The 20,548-nt window shown below is 40.1% G+C and overlaps 1 pseudogene across 1 annotated transcript in view; it reads left to right on the forward strand.

Moving 5' to 3' along the window:
• LOC110064751 (V-type proton ATPase 116 kDa subunit a 1-like) overlaps positions 1-19,448 on the forward strand; it is a 30,877-nt pseudogene extending 11,429 nt beyond the window's left edge. The window contains exons 12-23 of the transcript XR_016206212.1: positions 706-857; positions 1,188-1,287; positions 1,838-1,956; positions 2,329-2,374; positions 5,219-5,302; positions 5,905-5,991; positions 6,150-6,250; positions 6,810-6,950; positions 7,603-7,720; positions 10,539-10,640; positions 18,710-18,779; positions 18,917-19,448. The product of XR_016206212.1 is annotated as a V-type proton ATPase 116 kDa subunit a 1-like (transcript). The remainder of the gene's footprint in view (positions 1-705; positions 858-1,187; positions 1,288-1,837; positions 1,957-2,328; positions 2,375-5,218; positions 5,303-5,904; positions 5,992-6,149; positions 6,251-6,809; positions 6,951-7,602; positions 7,721-10,538; positions 10,641-18,709; positions 18,780-18,916) is intronic.
• The last annotated feature ends 1,100 nt before the right edge of the window (positions 19,449-20,548 follow it).

Genomic DNA, 20,548 nt, shown 5'->3' on the forward strand with positions numbered 1-20,548 from the left:
AGCACAATTTTTCATGCATATTAAGCCAAATATTCAAATTCTAACAGAAATTTTAACCACAAGGTGTTGTTCAAGAAAGTATCCATACCCTCCCATGCGGGGGGGGGGGGGGGGGGGAGGGGCTTTGGTTTGAACCCCTCTCCCATCCCTCTGGAAATTTGAGTTTTGGTTCATAGTTACCTAAATAAAATTCTGGCTATTTGAGATACCCTCCTCTGTGCTACAGGAATTTCCAATAACCTTCCTTGGGATGGGGGAGGTACTATGGATATTTTCTAGAACCACACTTACGTGCTTCTGCCGCTTTAAAAACTAAAGTAGATGAGCAAATACATGACTTTGTATAGCTGCAAAAGTATTTCAACACAACTATGAACATGTGGTGACTGATAACGTTGTCTCTCATTTTTCACTATTTGTTCACCCAACAGGCCAAATAAGATTGCCTTTTAAGTTTGCAGTGTACAAATTTCAGTCAATTTTAAAGATGGCAACATTTTGCCTCAACTTTTAATTTGCACTTTCGAATACAAACATTTCTGCTTGTATTGTTTTCAATCAATGAATGTACTAAAACATAAACTAAAGATAGAAATAGGAAACCAAATTGAAATTTTCCATTACATGGGGGATTGACAATTTTTTGTAAAATTTTCTTTTATTGTTACTAAAATTGAGATCCAAAAATATTATTTCTCACGTCAGATGTTTGAGACCATGTTTGCGGGCCGCGATATAATTCTGTTGATGGGGCTGTTTTCAATCTATACTGGCCTTATATACAATGACTGCTTTTCAAAGTCATTCAACATCTTTGGCACTGCATGGGATCTTAGTGTAGATTGGGATGACATCAGGTATGTTCAAAATTATAAATAATTTACCACATTTTCTTCATTTACCACCCCTGGCGTCCATTTCAAACTTGCTGTTGGAGACCCGCGTTTATTGATGCTTGTTCATATTTGAACCTGATATTTAGCACTTTACATGTGCCTTAAACTTCCTGCCCAGCTTATTGCTCCTTGCAGAATATATAATGCTTGAGGAGCTAATATTGGAAACGCTGCATGTTATGGAAAAAAATATGGTAATGTGCTAGTTGTAAGCAATGACGGGCTTAAGTCCTCAAGACTTTAAATTATTTTTTAGTTTGAGTGACTTTTAAAATTACAATTGTTCTTTAGTAAAAAGACCCTTGACTCGCATGGTAATACATCCAAAATAATCATGGTCGACCCAAATAAGACCTACCGTGGAATTCCTTACTTCTTTGGTATTGATCCAGTAAGTTCCTGTGTTATGCTTCATGTACATGATTATTATTATGGAAGATGATGTCAGTCTAATACACAGACTGTGGACTGCAGACCATGTCGATGACCATGACTTTAAGTGAATATAAGACACAGACTGCGGTATATATAATAACGTGGGCTATACCAGAAAAACAGATTATGGACTGGGTACAGACAACAAAAAATACCTAGGTATTAAATGTGGACCAAAGATTACTTACAGACTGCATGCATGTGTAAATGCAGAGTTAGTAAAACCAGGCAACCTGAGATGTACAGTGTATTCTAACACAGGTTGCTTCAGTACAGATCAAGGGAGACTGGAAATTCACAGTGAAAACATGCTGATCTTGTAGATAATCTGATCTTATTAGAGACTAGATACACTATATAATCCAGGCAAGATTTGTGGAATCATATAAGCTTAAGCAGCACTGAAATGTATTAGGAGAAAAACAGAGGACACTTGGTTTGTTAATTTCTTGTTTAGAATTATGCTGACCACCACAACGTGCTGTTTTGTCTGTTTTCTTTCCCAGATTTGGCAGGAAGCTGTGAATAAGCTCACCTTCACCAACTCTTTCAAAATGAAGATGTCTATCGTGTTTGGTGTCGCACATATGATGTTTGGTGTTTGCTTGAGTTTCTTTAACCACAGGTGATTATAGGCTGTCATCTTCTACATTTATAAGAGGGGTACTCTTTACTACTAACAATACAGTACCAATAACTTAGTCCCTCTGAAAGGTATGCCAGCTGTGTAACTTACCAAAAAATACACCTGACTGAGTACAGGTAACTTAGATGTCGAATCACAAAATTAATTTAAATCAATTTCTTTTTAAATATACAAAAATTATAATTTTGTAAAAATAAAGCATCATCATCTTCATGACCACAGCCCTTGAGAAAGCATGTTACATTTCACAGTGTTTTCCATAAGCACTAGAAAAAAAATCGCGAAAAAAAGTCAGAAAAATTGCCGGCTAGTAGTCCTGAGTGTGCTAATAATGGTGATGTATTGTTTCAGACACTTCAAGAAGCCTCTTGATATTGTAGCAGAGTTTATACCTCAGGTATGTGTTGTGGACAACCAATATTCTGCAGAATCTCTTCAACTGAACATCATCATGTTTTGTGAAAATTTTGCTTGCCTTGGATTTTCACACAAATGAATCAATGCAGGGCATTTGGTTAATTGAACATTACCAGACGGAAGTTATTAAGAAACAATGAAACTTTTCATGGTCAAAAACTGACTGAGCCATTTTATGTTCTTACTTCGGAAGGTGTTCTACAAAGCAATGTTCTTCGTGGTAGCATTCAGCCCACTATTAGAATAATATGTGGTGCAATGTAATTAAGACAAAGTTTTCAAACCTTGAGACCAGTCCTAATTACGTGAACTGAGTGCAGTTGGTGTGTCACCTGCAGTCATGACAGAGATAGCATTTAGAGCTCTTGCAGTGATTCCTTGAGTTTAAAATGCAGTTGTTCCAGGGGATAGGTGTGTGCCACAAAGGGTCTTAATCCCTCACCCAAATTAAGAATGAAGCAAATATAAAACAAAAACTAAGAATAGCTTGAATGGGTCAACTTTATTTCATTTCTGTAACATTGGAAGTTAACGGATACTGTAATGATTCAATTTAGCACCCTCCTTCCAATAAGTGCCCCTATTTGAATAAGCGTCCCCCTTTGAATGTGTTTCGAAGGACTAGCATCCAGTCCAGGATGGATTAGCATTCCATCCAGGGGGGAGAAGAAATACTCGTAGTCACTTCATGCTACAGAAACCGGGATAAGCTCTGGCCTGATGAGCCACTTCGTGCGTATGCAGACTTAGCCCTTTTTTTAATGTGTTTTTATTTATAAGGGCCCCTATTCCGATAAGAGCCCCCATTCTAATATAGTTATAATATTACAGTGCTGTGAGAGCACGTATCAACGAAGGTTCATCTTCCTTATTGCTCACATAAGTAATGCCACATTACAAAAACAGTGGTCTTCGTCTGAGTTTCTTGCGTATTATGTCCATGTGAGTGCATAATTTCCTCAAATGAATGATCTCTTCCTCAATTTTTTTTGTCAATTGCTCAGCTGGTCATTCTGGCCAGGAAGGATCCAGGGACAACAAGTCCATTTTCCAGTCTTCTTGATTCTTGAACATTCAGTTGTTTCTCAAAAAGAAATAAGCGGCCTGTCTCGAATAAGCACCCTCTCTTGAGATACCAAAAGTAAATAAGCGCCCCAGTTTGCTACATTGAATCATTAACGGTAGTTCAGTTTTCACAGATCATTTGTTTTTCATTTAGCTGGGCATTTACACACTGCAATTTTAGCTGATACAATTTAGGTACCCTATCTAAGGATCACACGAGGAGCACAATGCCAACAGGGGCAAAAGTCTTGCCACCAAGCAAAGTCCCCTCACCACGAAACGAAGTCTCCTCGCCCTGAAATTACCAACAGTCTAATAACATTAAAATTGTTTAGTTGTATAACTCACATAGCTTGTGTAAAGTTGAAGTTGTTTGATCATTTAGCCGAAGGTTTTTTATGAAACTCTTATGTAAGTTTAACTGCAAATGCAACAGCAACACAGTCAGTTCTCAAAGAAATATACATGTAGTCGAATTCTAGAAAGCTCTGTTTCCTCGTTAGACATAGTATCACTTCACTGACAACAGGTTGACATCGAAATTTGCAAACAGACAAGGCAACAAACTTACGAGTCAATTGACATTGTAGTCGCTCGGACTGCTAATACACCTCAACTACTTTACCCTAGTTTATCTTTCTCTTGGTGCTTGATGGCGAGGAGACTTCTCTAGGTGGCAAGTTCATTGGCGGCGAAATTCCCTGGTGGCAAGGTGACGGATACCGCAAAAATGATACCTTACTTAAGGTGCCGAACACAGTTTTTGATATCTTTGTTTCATTCACCTTTTTCTCTAAAACCTTGGATCCCTCGGTCGCCAAAAATGGCAGCAAGCATGTTAACAACACGAACTTTGGTTTTTTGATGGTCAAGCTGATGTATGTGCCATTGCCATAGCAAAATGAATAAATATAAACAGGCCTTTAAAATCGGTTTTGTTTACTTTTGTAGAAAATCTAGTCATTAGATTTTCTTCATAATTTGCATGTAACAAGCTTGTAATGATTCTCACAAGTTAACACCATTTTGCTAATAATTTAACGGAGAGATCTTCAATTATCCCTTATTTGAGGTTCACTGGAATATCTAGAATTTCCTTTGTTAAAGTTCAGTTATTTTCAAAACTCCAGTTACTTATTTCCTGAAGTATTTTCATGCCAAATTTCGTGAAATTCTAACGAGAGGTTCTCGAGAAATAGGCGTATTTCCGAGAGTACAATTTTTCATCCAATCGCAATTTTTTGACTTACTACACATGCGCTGCATTTAACTGGGTTCTTTCGGCAACAGAGAAAAAGCTGAGAAGTGCTGAGTTCTTTGAATCATTACCTTTTCTACCATATCTTTGTAATAAAAGGCTAAATCCATCAATGCACTGTGTTCAGTTATAGAGAAAAATAGCACAGATAGTGCGGGTGTTGAGTAAATAAAATGATTGCTATATTGATGGCATTTTTGTTTTTTGCTATCCTTGTGTGTGCACTGAATTGCATCAGCAAAAGCATGTGCGAAAACTGTGTTTGGCCACCTTAAGGATTGAGAACCTCAAAAATGCTACCCTACTCAACTGCACATACCTATCTAGCCCATATATGGGTATATCTGCCCATCCTAGGGCAGTTGTCAGCAGAAGCTGTATTTTTCCAGGTCAGGTCACTTTCTCAAACTGCACTGTAGCAAAAGAGGGGAGTGCAGTCTTTCAGTGTTTCTTAATGTAAGCTATAGATTCATGTCTCAGCAGCTTGTTCCTTTCTTTCAGGTTCTGTTTTTGTTTTGCATCTTTGGTTACCTGGTCATTTTGATTTTCTACAAGTGGATTGTCATCAATGTCAATTCACCAAATGTAACTGTACATGAAGCTGTATAGTTAAAATTGTCCATGTTGTAATCCATTTCCATCTGTATTCTAACTTATTTTAAACTAGTAGCTAATGGTACTCATTTATCACCTGCCCCTCCCCCTCCCACAGCGTCCTCTGGGTTAACAGGTCTCCAGCTAGGTAGCTTGAACTCAGAACTCTCAATATGGAATCCAATGCACTCAAACAGTAGGGCTCCCCCATAAAATAGGAGTCTGACACAATATGTCTGGAGAGCTATGTAGTGTTAAAATTTCTGCACATTTTATGTACCTTCATGGCCCTCTTCACATGCCTATGAATTAACTATCTAGCAGCACGAGCATGCAATAGGTGTGAGGGGCTATGAGGTGTATCCCTCTGCATACATTGCATCCCTGCACAGCTGTCTGAATGTATGTATTGCATGCATTCCATCAATTATCTGCCAGCATAGGCCTTTGACAGTTATGTAGCTTTATGTGCCTGTGATTAATGCTAGATAATTGTGCAAATTATCTTTTCAGCTTCTGAAAGTCAAACTATTAATGGAGATGAAGATATAACTTTCTCTTAATAATTAAACATTTTTTCTGTTTTATTTAAGCAAGCCAGTTTGCTGTTGGCACTCATCAACATGTTCCTTAAGTTTGGATCAAAAATCGAGGACCCTGACTTGCTTTACACAGGACAGGTAGGCAATATTATTCTTGCTTCACACATTCTTATATATTCACATTATTTGCTATTGAGTGAAATTTATACTGAGATCGAAAACCCCAAGAAACCTTGAGTTGTGATGCAGGGTTTTAATTACTGTGCACACATCTTTTGTCTCTGTTTTTTCAACAGGATGTCATACAGCCATTGCTTGTAGTGATAGCAGTGTTGTGTGGATGCTCTTACTGAAACCTTTCTATCTCCGACACCAACATAACATGAAAGAGCGAGGGGTAAGAGGAGTGCTTGGCCAGTTGTTGGCATTACACTTTTGGTTGTTAGGTTATCCTATACTCGGGACTGCTGTTTATTGTATGAAAGTGTGAGATTTTATGTTCATTTACTAAAGAAATCTTGGCTACATAATAAGGTTAATTCCTTAGCATTGTAGACCATATTTCAATTTGTACCAAACCTTTACTTGATTGGCCAATCAAACATCTGGCTGAGCACCAAACCATAAAGAAGTTTTTGCATCACAGTATTGCCTAGAAACAGTATGATGAACTAAACTAGCCAAAAAACTTTACTGTAGTTTGTTAAGCACTGTGATCCAACCCATTCTTGCCAACGTAGAAGTAGACGTGGACACAGTTCCATGCAATACCAGTAACCACTCCATGGAAGGTCACTGGAAATTCTGAGGGAGTAGGGGACTAAGAAGCCAAACATTTTAAGGCTACATGAATTTCTGGGGGGCTGTGTGGGTTTTTTTTTACCTAAAACCTTGTGTGTGAAGTATACTGTAGATCTTCTGGAGCAACACAATACTGAGTGACAAGGCTAATTTAGGGTTTTCAGAGACTAAGATCAAGCAGCGCTGGCCCTGCCCCAGTTTCTGTGCACATTGGAGATGCTGAACATGAATGCAGTGAAGTGATCTATCATGACAGCCAGAGCGACGACCATGAGGATGTTCATGAAGAGATAGGGGTGCTGTTTAAACAGCTATTTACAAGGACATTCTGATTAGATTTGGGCCATGCCCTTTGATACAGCAAATACAGGAAAGAGTGAATAGGGGGAAAATCATGTGGCAAGTAAATATCGTAATCTGGTTGGCTACACAGACACCTGAAGATGTACTACCAATACATGGAAGCAGGTCTTAAGCTTTAGGTGGAAATTGTTTTGAATACTATCAGTAAATCAGTTCAGCAATATTCTAAGTTTAATAGCACAGCGACTGGGTTAAGCTGAAACAAATAGACTGCTTGCTCTTATAGTTTCTCTTAACCTTAATGGTTGATTGGGATCATCATACCTCAACATTCAACCATCAGTCTACATTTATTTGGAAAGCATAGACGGGAGAATTATCCTTATGGCTTATTTTTTTATTTATTTATTTTTTTGTTTTTGTTGTTGTTGTTGTTATGTAAATCTGCCGTTAAATTGTAATAAATAAATACCAGAATGTTCAAGTCCTCGGAAAAAGTTTCTTAAAGTGTTGTGGGCGCGTAATGCGTCCAAAGGGCTTTGAAGTTTTATCCTTAGCACGCATTGTGGCCCATAGTGCTAGGTAATATTTTGCATTACAGCACTGTCTTATCTCTGTTTTTCTTTCCTTTCTCCTGCATTGCAGTTTGACTTTGGTGAAGTATTTGTACACCAGGCGATCCATACTATTGAGTACTGCCTTGGTTGTATCTCCAACACAGCTTCTTACTTGCGATTGTGGGCACTAAGTCTGGCTCATGCAGGTGAGGAAAGGAAGTCTGGATGGAAATTGCTTTTCTTTTGGCCACTCAACAAAGGTCTAGATCACACTGTCCGTAGGTGTTATATAATATTTAACAACTATTCCACGAACGTGTGTTGGATATGAGATGGTAGATAGCCAACGAGGCACGCTGCTCCGACATCTCTTATGCAACAAGCGCGAGTGGAATAACTGTTTCTTAAAAACGAACCCAAAATATAGAAAACTAAACTAAAACAAAAATGAAAACGCCTAGTTCAAAAAAATCACGCAGACGCTGACCATATTTGTGGAGCATGGTATGATATTGGCTCATAACCCATGATGGCTAAGCCAATGAAAACTCTCGAATTACATTATCCAATGATCCAGTTTTTAATAAGAGAAATAAAGTTTCCAATTATAATGCATGCTCTGATTGGTTGAAACAGCGTGCTTTATCAGAGAACAGATGCACAGCAAGCTGAATTTCAAATTTTTGCTTCGAAATTTTGACAAATTTGACCCAATTAAACGTTCCCCGTCACTCAGACAAACGCAATGGAAACTATCTACTTGTCTGCAGAAGTGTTAAAACTGTACTAAAATAACAAGTTTTACTTATTCCAACAAAACGAAAATCACTTAGCGGGTAAAAAAATTGTAGCGAATGCTTCGATAAAAGACACTATATTTGTTGCAAAAGAAGAAATTATACTTTAGAAGTGAAACAACGACAGAAAACACCAATTGGGCTGTCTCTGTTTATTATGAGGAGCTTTATTTTTGTTTAAAAAAGAATTCTCACACAACACTTACATGCAGTTTAGTAACGCTCTTTAGCTAAATAGCGATCTCCGGTCATCTCAGCGAAGTGAAACTCAACAATTACAACGCTCACCCGACGAGTTATCAGTTGAAAGTTTGCTCTGATATTCTCTCCCGTACTCGGAATAGAACCAGTGGGAGCAGTTTGGTCTTTCCAACTTTGACGCTAGTTCGGGCAATCTTGCTGCAAGGCGTAAATAACTGTAGTTCCTTTCAAATGCTGCTCACCATTTCGCATTTTCATCCGCAAGCTTTGAGCTCTTTGTTTCGTAAATCCCATTAGAAAGGTGCAAGTTTTTATGAACCACAATGCGGCTCAGAAATTCTTAGATCTTTGTTTTTATATCCAACTAAAGAGCGAACTTTGAAGTGATCGCGCTTCTCTCGAAAGCCACTCGAAACCGAAGATAACTGCAGAAATTCTCGCGCGCTCATTGGTTTATTTTCATTGTCAATATGCGGACAGACACATGAATTTATAATTTATGCGATGCTTCAACGAGCGAGAGCGGATAATTTGACAATCCGTTATCGTAAAAAACGGATTGACGTCAGTTTGTCATATGTCTGCCCTGTTATTGACGATGGATTTCGTCATAACATTGTCAAAGTAGTCTGCGGATCCACTCGGCTATCGCCTCGTGGATCCACAGCTACTTTGACAATGTGATGACGAGATTCATCATCAATAACAGGACAGACGCATGAAAAATTGACGTCAGTTTGTGAATGACAGCTGTTGTCTCGTTAGCCAATCAAATTATTTGAACAATTCTAACAAAGATTGTGATTGGCTTAGTTTAGCGTGCTTTATCAGAGAACAGTTGCACGCTGACGCCACTTTTCCTCGTTTGGAAAATAAAGTTTAGTTTGAAACTATTAGCTGAATATGTGGAGAAATCAATGGATTCTTTATCATTAAACAAATAAAGACGCCTCGACCGTGCTCTGTTCTGTTGTAAAGCTCTTAGGAAGCGGTAGAGCACTCAAGAAGTGGGGCGAAACACTCAGCTACGCCTCGTGTTTCCCCCTACACTTCTTTCGTGCTCTACTGCTTCCCGCATGCTTTACAACAGAACAAAGCACAGTCAAGCTTCTTTATTTGTTAAAATACCCTGATAATGTTACTGTATTAGCATGTTCAGCTGCTTTAAAGCACATGATAAGAACTTAGAGACTGTTGTATTCATATCTGCACTTGTGACCTCCTTAGAGTCCTGTGAATATTTGACATTAACTTTCGCTCCTTGATTCGTTTGTATGTTTCCCTTATTTTTGGTCAGAACGCGCAGACATGCTTATCACAACTTCGAGCCATAGAAACGTGTATTTACCAGTAATATTCAAGGGAAAGTTGTGAAAAGAGAGAATTAAAAATGGATTACGACTGGCAGGGTTTTAAAAATTGCCAGGTTTCTTTAAGCAAGCAGAGAAATAGTAAGAGAATCAAACAATATTGTTGAGGTGTGGGACATCGCGAGAATATAACTAAAACCTCGACCAAGCAAGTGCTAGGTTGTGCCGGCCGGGTATATCCAACTTCGTTCCGGGGCTCTCTCTCCTCTGCCTTCCTTGGCGTTGAGAGAAAGACTCTGGTTGCAGCTGGTCACGCGAGTCCACCCAGAATCTGGGTGGTAAAAAAGTCTGTTGGGCGGAAGGGGTGGCAGAGTGTTTTGATTGTTGCTGTGACATTAAGCTGTGTTTTGGGTTCTTCGATCTTAGGTCTTCGTTTTCGTTACTAACCACAAAATACGGGCAGGTATGTTTTGCAGGTTGTAGGTTAAAAAAAATCGACTTTTAAGTCCGAGTGAGTCTACTTAGCACTTCGGTTAGCATGAATAGCACTCCGGTTAGCCTAAATTAGCTTAAGTTGCTTGCGGTTAGCTTTTATGTTGGGTTTCATTCGACTTCGACTCAAATAAACAAGTCGTTGCAACCTGCAACCTGCAAAATATACCTGTCGACAAAATACCGTGACTGAGCTTCTTTGATCAGGTTTGTTCTTGTCGCAGAGCTGTCTGACGTGTTATGGATCATGGTGCTTCACGAGGTTTTTAAATTTACTGGCGTGCCTGGTGTCGTGGTTTGTTTTGTTCTGTTTGCATACTGGGCAGGTGAGCGTTTCATTAGACCTGTCACTAGGTTACAGTAGCTGATACAGTGGGGCCAGTCTAAAAAGTGCTTATTAGAGGATTGAATTCTGATTGAATCTCCACCCTAAGTCCTAAAACAACCGAGAGAGACTGTCCCCTGGTTTAATATTTTGCTGTGACTTCTACAAGGAGTTAGAGAAAAGTCGCAGCTTAACAGACTAGCAGAAGTAGCAGATAAGCAGGAGAAGGGTCTTTTCCAATAATAATAATAATAATAATAATAATAATAATAATAATAATAATAATAATAATAATAATAATTAGGGCACTGGGGTAGGACAGGTTGGTACCTTAGCCTACTACGGGAATATGGACACTCCCGCCTACCAGAGTCTGGGGTGACACCTTTGGCAAGTGTCAGCAACCCCTAAGCCACCCACGTTAGGGTCACAACAGGGGGTAGGAGGGGCTCCGTAGTCTTGGTCGACAGCCCACCTAGGAGATGAGGACTCTGAAATACAAACTCCCCAGCTAGTAGGTCAAACAGTTGCTCTTCAAATTAATGGAGATGAATGATAAAGATGGAAATGTTAACGGCGTAAATGGGACCCATGCTACGAGTGAGGGTGTCACGCCCGGCAGGGTGACTGGGGGACAGCAGCCAGCACCAGGCCGTTATCCAGCTACTGCTAGAGCAAAATGGTCCAAGGATATGAACAAACTTGTGATGAAGTGCTACATCAAGAGCAACCCTGGCACCAGAGGATATAGAAAACGAATGACTGCCATCTGGAGGGAGATTGGTGAGTTTGAGATCAGTGAACAGAGATTAGCCGATCAAGCAAGAGCTATTAAAGTAAATGGTTGGTTGTCTGATATAGAGATCGAGGAACTGAAGAGAGAAGTGGATAGTAGAGGAGTAGTCTGTGATGAAGGAAGTGGATCTACTCATCTGACCAGTGAATTGGTAACAGAAACAGGCAATGAGACTCAATCGGCAAGCAAGGGAAACATGTATAATGAGGCGGATGTAGGTGCAAGTCAGCGAAGCATGAGTAGGGACACAGAAGGACTCACAGATGAGGAAAACGAGATCTACAATAGGATCATGAGAGTGGTAAATGGGGAGGAAAGAGATCGGCTACCAGCACTGCGAAAGGTCAACAGAAAGAAGTTAAAGGCAGAGGTTAAGAAAGTAAATCAAGTACTGAAAAAAATGGCCCCGGAGGGAATAACTAACACCAATGACCTTATCTATGCTGGAGCTGTTGTTGTTACAGAAGAACTAGGTGTGAGGAATAAGAAAGGAACAAAACCAAAAGAGCCCTTATGGAAACGAAGATTGACAACACAAGTCAAAGAAATGAGACGGGATCTAAGTAGAGTGACAGCACTGTTGCATGGCAGAATGTTAAAAGAACACCACAAACGTGAGCTGGAGCGAAAGTACAAGATTGCTGAAATAGGCCTTAAACATGTCTCTGAAGATCTCAAACAAAGAATTACTGCCAAGGCTACAAAGATCCGAAGATATGAGAACAGAAACAAACAATTCCATCCGAACAGATTGTTCGAGACAGACCAGAGAAAATTTTATACGGAACTAAGTGGAGACAAAATCTCATCTGATATGACACCTGATTCAGAAGAAGCCAAGCAATTTTGGGAGAGCATTTGGAGCATAGAGTCAACACATCATAAGGATGCAGAATGGTTAAAGAAGTTGAAAGAGGAAGTGGAGTTGCCACAGCAAGCTGAGTTGTCCATCACCATAGACATGGTGACACAGTTTCTCAGGAAAGTTCCGAACTGGAAGGCACCAGGACCAGGCATGGTGCAGGGGTTTTGGTTGAAGAACTTTACAGGCCTACACCACAATATCGCAAACCAGCTTCAAGTATGCTTAGACTGTGGGAACGTTCCTGGGTGGATGACCAAGGGAAGAACTGTCCTTATAATGAAAGACCCAGAGAAAGGCACAGTAGCAGGAAATTACCGCCCCATAACCTGTTTACCTGTAATGTGGAAGTCAGTTGCTAACAGGGATAATATCTGACAAGCTCTACGAATTCCTGGATACCGGAGCGTACTACCGGATGAGCAGAAAGGTTGCAGGAAAGGCTCCCAAGGAACCAATGACCAGCTCTTTATTGATAAAATGGTCCTACGAGAGGCCAAATCAAGAAAGAAGAATCTTGCAATGGGCTGGATTGATTATAAGAAGGCTTACGATATGATACCGCATTCCTGGATTCTTGAATGTCTAGAACTATTTGGTGCAGCTCAAAATGTTAAGACCTTACTGGAAAATTCCATGAATGGCTGGCAAACGGAACTTACATCAAACGGAGAAAGTCTTGGAAGTGTCTCCATCAAAAGGGGCATCTTCCAGGGTGATTCCCTATCCCCACTCCTTTTTGTGGTCTCCATGATTCCGCTGTCCCTAGTTCTCAGAAAGTGCGAAGCGGGATACACATATGCCAACAAGACAAAGGTCAATCACCTTCTCTTTATGGATGATCTAAAGCTTTACGCCAGAAGTGAGTGCCAACTGGACTCACTGATACAATCAGTGAGAATATTCAGCAATGACATCGGTATGAAATTTGGCATTGAGAAGTGTGCTGTCTTGGTCATAAAACGTGGCAAACTGGCACAGACAGAAGGCATAACACTACCAGATGACACTACAATAAGAGCAATGGAAGAAAGCGAAGGGTACAAGTATCTAGGAGTGCTTGAGGCCAGCGACATGCTTCATGACCAAATGAAAGACAAAATCAGGAAAGAATACTTACGACGCGTTAAAAAAGTTGCCCGCTCGAAGTTGAACGGTGGAAACTTCATACAAGCCATAAACACCTGGGCAGTGTCACTCGTTAGATATGCAGGAGGAATACTTGAATGGAGGAAACAAGAACTGCGGGACCTAGATCGCAGAACAAGAAAATTGCTAACCATGAATGGAGGGTTCCATCCACGGGACTGCGTGGCACGACTTTATGTGCCAAGGAAGGACGGAGGGAGAGGTTTGATATCCGTAGAGGATTGTGTCAATCAAGCAAAGGTATCGCTAGAATGTTATGTCCAAACAAGCGAGGAAGAACTGTTAAAAGCCGTCAGGAGGGATGGGGATGCGAATAGAGAAACAGCTGCCAACTTTAAAGCGAGGAGAAGAACTGAAAATATTCAAGACTGGAAAGAAAAGCCGTTATATGGACAGTTTGCAAGACAGGGTGAAGAACAAAGAAGTGAGGAAACATGGACCTGGTTAAAAGAAGGAAAGCTCAAGAGAGAAACAGAAGCTCTTATCATTGCTGCACAAGATCAAGCAATACGAACAAACTATATTAAAACGATGGTTGACAAGTCACAGAATGACCCGAAATGTAGAATCTGTAAGCAGAGTAACGAGACCATTAGCCATATTGTAAGTTCGTGCTCGAAACTGGCACAAAAAGAATACAAAAGGAGACATGATAACGTGGCTAGAGCAATCCATTGGGACCTGTCAGGAAAATGTGGGTTTGAACGAAAGGAGAGATGGTATGACCATGTTCCAGACAGTGTGCTTGAAAATGAGGATTACAAACTTCTATGGGACTTCAGTGTGCGAACAGACCATGAAATAGGGGCTAGGAGACCGGATTTGGTGATCATTGACAAGAGAGACAAGAGCTGTCAGATTATAGATGTGGCAATTCCAGAGGATAATGGGGTGAGAGAGAAGGAAGATGAAAAAGTTGAAAAGTATCAAGATCTAGCAAGAGAAGTTCGAAAAATGTGGGGTGTGAGGACAAAGGTTATTCCAGTGGTAGTGGGAGCATTGGGATCAATACCACTGAGATTGAAGGACAATCTGAGAGCCATTGAGGTGGGCATTCCTGTTGGACTGATCCAGAGATGTGCGTTGTTGGGGTCGGCAAGAATTCTTAGAAAGGTGCTGGAGATGTAGAAAGAAGAGAAAAAGTAAACAAGGGGTGTTTCTTGGCTTCCCTAGGTAACTTGTTGTTGCCCGAAGCCAATGACGAAACCAGCTTCAATATCATCAATAGCTGTGCGTTTTCTATAATAATAATAATAATAATAATAATAATAATAATAATAATAATAATAATAATAATAATAATAATAATAATAATAATAATAATAATAATAATAATAATAATAATAATAATAATAATAATGGCATTTCGGGCAGTATGTCCACAAGGTGGCTCTTCGCCTGCCCGATGCTAACTAAATTTACAATTGTAAAAAGGTTAAAAGATATCTAAAAATTTATATCTATATGTAAACGAGATAAAATTGTGTTTTAAGATATGCTAACATAAATAAATGAATAAATAAATAATTAAAATTATGCCAGATGTTCTAAAGCTCTCTTAAAAATAATGTTTTTGGTGTCTTTACAAAATTTAATATAGTCTTGGCAGCACCTCACGTTGCTGGGCAATGTGTTAAATAAACTTGCAGTCTGGTCCTGTAGAGTATTATTAATTAAAGATCTCTCTAACTGAATGCTGTTACTAGATCTTAAGCATCTTTCGTGTTGAAATACATTAAGTTTCAGATAACTTGGCCAATATGGGTTGTGAAGGGCTTTATGAGTTGCCTTAAGTAGGTTCCTTTCGCGTTGTTCCTTTACGGGAAGCCATTTGAGTTTCGTAAGGATGTCTTCGGACGACACAAATCTACCAAGCACAAAACTAGCTGTAGCCTTTTGTACTCTCTGGAGACGTTTCATTAAATAATCCGGGAGTGAGTGGTATACTATGTCATTATAATATAGCTTGCTTAGAACCAGTGCCTGTGCCAAATTCTTTTTGATATGGAAAGGCAGGATGTTCTTTAACTTCCTTAGGGTTGTTAGAGTAGCATAGCAGGACGCTGCTACTTGTCTGACATTTCCTTCCCAGTTCAGATGCTCATGGATGTGAGACCCCAATAATTTAGTGGTGGTCACTCGTTCCAAGGGGATGCTGTTGATTGTGATGTCGAACTTTTCAGTGTTTAAATGATGGACCTTTGATAACTGCGGGGTAGATAATAACATCAGCTTAGTCTTGGAAGGATTAATGACTAAGTTTGCTTCACGTGACCACGCTTCCAATTTGCCTATACTTGCAGAAAGTTCAGTTAGAGTTGATTGAAGATCTGCTGGTTTGCAGTGTGTGTACAATGTGGTATCATCAGCATATTGATGACATATAACTCCGCGTACATATGACTGAAGGTCAGCCACGTAGAGATTGAAAATGAGTGGCCCCATGATAGAACCTTGAGGTACGCCGAAACTCGCCATACAAAGCTCTGACGTTTTGTCGTCGACTTGCACAAAGTGTTTCCTTCCTGTAAGATATTGGATCGTCCATTTAAGATATTCCTTGGAAAAGCCCAACAGGCTAAGCTTTTCAAGAACAGTCTTGTACTTGATAGTATCAAACGCCTTAGAGAAATCGGCTAGTACCATGAGGGTAACTTCTCCTCGCTTCATGGCGCGAATAATGTCATCTCTGATTCCTAATAGAACAGTAGTCGTTGAGTGTCCTTTCCTGAAGCCTGAGATATTCTCTTTTAACAGGAAGTGAGAATCAATGTAATCGATGACTTGGTGGTGTACGAGTCTTTCAAAAACTTTTGAAAGGACCAGAAGTATTGATATCGGTCTCGTATCTGATACACTGAAGGTGGGGCCACTGGCCTTAGGGATTGGGGTTATCCTCGCAACTTCCCAAGCGTCGGGAAATGTTGATGTGACAATACAGGAATTTATCACGTCTGTCAAAGGTCCTGCAATCAGGTCGGCTACAGGCTTTAGGAACTTAGCTGGTATTTGGTCAGGTCCTGTCGATGTATCGGAACGAATTGATTTGATTTCCTTGAGGACCTCTTCGTATTTAACGTGGCGCAAAGTGAATGATCTTTCCCCCATCAGGCATGGCTGCAAGCTATCAACAAAGTTCAGTAGGTCTTCTTTTGTGTCAACGCCTGCATTTCCGGTGGTGCGTTGGGCAACTTCTGCAAAATGCTTGTTAAGCTCATTGACATCCAGACGTAAAGGCTGTGGACATGGGTTCAAAATATGGTGTATAATACGCCAGACCTCTTTCGGTTTCGTTGATGATAATGCCGTATTGATGAACGATCGTTTCGCCTCTTTGATCGTTGTTTTCAGACGATTACGGACGTCGTGAAAAGCTTGCCAGGCGTCGGGTGTTTTTAACGAGTGTGCCTTGTGTCTTAGTACATTTCTCTGATTTTGAAGACCTACAATTTCCTCATCATGTAACCAGGGAGCTGGTGGCCGTGTGACCTTTGTGCGTGTCAGTGGAGCGTGTCGCTCAATACAGTCAGAGATGAGTGTAGTAAACATCGCTAGCTTTTCTCCAGGATCATCTGTTGCCTGAATGACACTAAATGGAAGGGATGTAAAGTCGCGAACGAACTATTCTTCCTTGAACCCTCGCTCTTTTCGAATCATTTTAAACGTTGGAACAAAGCGCTCAGCACGAATGTTGAGGCACGCGTAAGGTGCATCATGGTCGCTCACATTTGAGCATGGAAGAACATCAACACGTGTAACACGCTTAGGATCATTTGAGATTATGTGATCAATCAAGGTCTCACTGTGAGATGTAACTCTTGTTGGCTTTTGCACGTGCTGTGTTAGGTTAAACGTGTTCAATAAATCTGTATACTGTTTTGTCAACGGCGCATTTGGCTTCAGCACGTCAATATTTAAATCCCCAGTAACAAGCAATAAACCGTCCCACGAAGTTGACAGATCCGCCAACATGCTCTCCATTTGGGACATCCACTGTTGGGTATCTAGTATTCTTGTGGATCTGTATATGGTTCCCATTAATAAGTGACTATGTTTATTGCGTCCTTGAATTTCAAGCCACAAGTGTTCTAATTCAGGGTATCTTGATTCAATATCCTTACGCCTTTTGTACTTCACACTTTCTTTAATGTATGCACCAACGCCTCCACCTTTGATTTTATCTCTGTTCCTAAACTCATTAGCATAGCCAGGAATAGTTACATGGCTAAGTAGTTGTGGGTTGTCTTTAAGCCATGTTTCGCTAAGCATGACCACGTCAAAACCATATCTTTGAATGACGAGGAGTAGCTCGTCGAATATTGATGTCATACACTGCGTGTTGATGAGCATAAAAGAAAGTTGTTTTTGTCTCGCAATGAGAGCATCGAAGTGGCGGTCGGAATTCCAATGCAAATCACTCGCAGCATCATCTGTCGTGTCCAAAGCGACTAGATCTTTTACTTTAAAGAAGGGAAGCTCAGATAATGTACAAGTACGACATGTCCAAATGCCAGGCTGGTTAACTTTGATGGTTTTATGGAAACTGGCGTTGCTGTTTACACAGCGAACATGAATTAAATCATAACACTTATCGCACTGAAGATGTTTATGGTTTCGCTGAACTGGCTTTGAGCACTTTGGGCATTTGGCAGTAAATCCGCTGTTTGGTTTTAGGTTGCTCGAAGACGTATCCAACGCGGGTCCAGGATGCGGATGAACGTCCCCACAAATTAGTATTGCTGAGGCAGTAACATTGAATGATGCGGTAGAGTTGTGATAGTAGAGTGGGCGACTCTTAAGCCATTTGCATTTCTTCGTGGTTGATGTCGGCGAATTTCGACTCCATTTGATAGGAGTTTCGATGAAACACCGATTACTTTCGATTGAATTCACCTCTAGGTCCGACTTGTGGGTAGAAATTTCAATATTCAGAGCCAAAAGAAGCAATAAAACGAAATTAACTTCGGAGACAAGGAAGACGCGTCTTTCCATGACCACACCTTCACACCTTCACACCTTATAGATTGAGGAATAGTATAAATTATTTACTCGTTAATTTAATCATCTTTAATTGATAATCAACTAAGTGTTCACTTTCTCGTCGATGCAGCACAACAATTATTCTGTGGAAACTATTTGCTTTGTCCTCATGTGTGAGGTGTCCCAGAACCGTGACTAAGTCTCCTGCTTGTGCAGTGTTCCACATGATAGGTTTAACTGTCGTCCAAACACTAAACTAAAACACTGTTAATTTGTATTTCAGTGAAAACGGTTGTCATCCTGTTGATCATGGAAGGTCTATCGGCTTTCTTACACGCTCTTCGACTCCATTGGTGAGTTCCTCTTTCCTTTTTGAAGCACACGCCAAAAGTTTTCACCTGGTTTTATTCTTTATATCCACTCCTTACGTATCGAATTTTGATGAAATAGATTTATTTATTCATAATCTTTTGCTTTTGTTTCTTTTTAGGGTGGAGTTCCAGAACAAGTTCTATCAAGGAACAGGATACAAGTTTCAGCCTTTTTCTTTCAAATTAATTTTAACTGGTCAGATTGAGGAATAGTATAGTTAAAAATAATACAGTCTACCTTATGCTTCAGGCTCATTCCCAGGGATGTTTCGTTCAGAAATTGCCAAAAAAGCCCTGGAAACGAGGGTGGACCGATGTCTCAAAACGAGTTGACAGGCTTCTCCACTTTGTAACAGAATTTTAAAAAAAAACTGCTATCACAAGTAATTTTCTGTTTCAGAGGCGGTAAGAATTCTTTAAAGACTACAACAATTTTTAGATTGTTAAAGAAAATGTATTATAAAACTAATAATAAGTTTTTTTTATTTAAAAACGGCTATTTTAACAGTAAGACTGGTTTACATAAAGCCGTGTCACAAACAAAATTTGAACAGGCTATGAGGCTGTTTAAACGCTTGTGTTACATTACGCTAGAAAACATACCTAGATTAAAATGCGAATAGGCAAGAATAAAGTTTGTTTTAAAATTTACGTGAGAGCAGCAAAATTACTGCAAAATCACAAGACGTGGTGTTAGGGGTGGTATTATTAACAAGCCAAGTTGAACAGACTTTTCTCGGCATGCGACCATTAAAAAGTGGTTGACCTTACGTGAACTTACTTAGCGTGTATCCTGTGGTGCATGTAGCTGGTGTCCCTGTGCACTGGAACGGCGAACATATCTTGGGAGCTCAAGCTTAGCTGCCTGCACTTCTTCTCCCCTCGCACTGCTCCACCAACCAAAGTCCCACGATCCGGAATACAACTCAAACAGCCAGGGATCAGATTGCCGCGAAAACTGTTACTGCTGAACTCTGGTTAACACACTCTAATTGGTTTATCACATTTTGTGGATCGCTGACTTGGAGCTTTTTTCCATTGAGTGTCGTAAAAGTAAAACAAAACCAAAGTAATCACTCTCGCCAATCACAAAGGACACAGACGATACAGTGAACCAATCAAAACTTGACTTAATTACATGTAGCTGACGTAAAGCGCGGGAAAACGTGTGCGAACGAGTCACGATTGGTTTTGCTTTTACTTATGATTGGATGAAAGAGTGGCGCGTGTTCTTTTAAGCCCATCAAATCGTGCAGCGAATTACGAGTTGAAGTGAGCGATCAGGTTGTGCAAAGGGTGGTCGGTCATCATTCATCTGTAAAGTTCTGGCATTGATTTATTCTCCACTGACAGCGGGTAATTAAAGCCCGGTTTTCACTAGAGACGCAAGCACAAGCACAAGCGCAAACACAATAATTCTTATTTCACCATGAAAACGGCCTTGACTCAGTCATAAGCACAAGCAGAAGCACAACGATTAAAATGTTTCCTTTTTCATCCTGAATAAATCAAGAACCGTCGCAAACAGAACTTCGAAGATGAAGCAAACAAAAATAGGGGTTTCGGCAAAAAACTGAACCAAATAACTGATTCCCGGTCAGCCGACCCCGACTGACCCCCTTACCGACACCCTATAAAGTGAAAGAAAAAGAAATTGAAAAAGCCCAGAACTATCAATGGGAGTTGTGGGACCAATTCAAGTTCACAAATAAATTCAGCCTGTAATTTCCCACGTCCCAGTCCCCAAGTCC

Source organism: Orbicella faveolata, unplaced genomic scaffold, assembly GCF_042242905.1.
Source record: "Orbicella faveolata isolate gen_17 unplaced genomic scaffold, um_ofav_v1 contig_13, whole genome shotgun sequence".
NCBI lineage: Eukaryota > Metazoa > Cnidaria > Anthozoa > Scleractinia > Merulinidae > Orbicella > Orbicella faveolata.